At 49.2% G+C, this 622-nt stretch overlaps 1 pseudogene; it reads left to right on the top strand.

The window, feature by feature from the left end:
- Positions 1 to 272: 272 nt before the first annotated feature.
- Positions 273 to 380, top strand: LOC129702428 (U2 spliceosomal RNA; annotated as a pseudogene).
- Positions 381 to 622: the final 242 nt, after the last annotated feature.

Genomic DNA, 622 nt, shown 5'->3' with positions numbered 1-622 from the left:
GCAGCGGCAGCAGCAGTGGCAGCCGGCAGTTGCAGTAGCACAGACAGCAGCAGTGGCAGCTGGCACTTCGTGAGGAGCTGGCAACGGCAGGAGCAGCATGGGCACATCGATTCCCGGAGGGGGAAAAACACCTGTGCCCAACTTCGCTCCAGCATGGTGAGAAAGTTCATTTCTCGGCAGCAAAGGACTTTGCAGTTGACTGGCTGCAATCTACTACAAGGGACCAGTATGTGAGTACCAGGATCGGTCCCAGCGGGGTTTTAGTTACAATAATCGCTTCTCGGCTTTTTGGCTAAGATCAAGTGTAGTATCTGTTCTTATCAGTTTAATATCTGATACACCCCTTATCTAGGGACTATATATATTATATAAAAACTATAGTAGCTGTTATCATCAGTTTTAATGTCTTATATGTCCCTTATCTAAGGACCATATAAGTAGGAGTGCCCAGAATTGAGGGCATTAGAGTGGGGTTGACCGGCTGCAACGACCATAAGGGACCAGTACCGTCAGTACGGGGGTGGGTCCCAGGGGTCTAAGATAAAGGAGCAGCCAGGAGTGCTGAGAGCGTTGAAGTCAGGTTAAAGGAATAGATGGAAGCAGCTGTGCCAGTTATCCTCCA

The sequence above is a fragment of the Leucoraja erinacea genome, chromosome 12 (genome assembly GCF_028641065.1).
Source record: "Leucoraja erinacea ecotype New England chromosome 12, Leri_hhj_1, whole genome shotgun sequence".
NCBI lineage: Eukaryota > Metazoa > Chordata > Chondrichthyes > Rajiformes > Rajidae > Leucoraja > Leucoraja erinaceus.
Note: the sequence above shows the minus strand (reverse complement) of the source record. Positions and strands in the feature narration are given on the sequence as shown.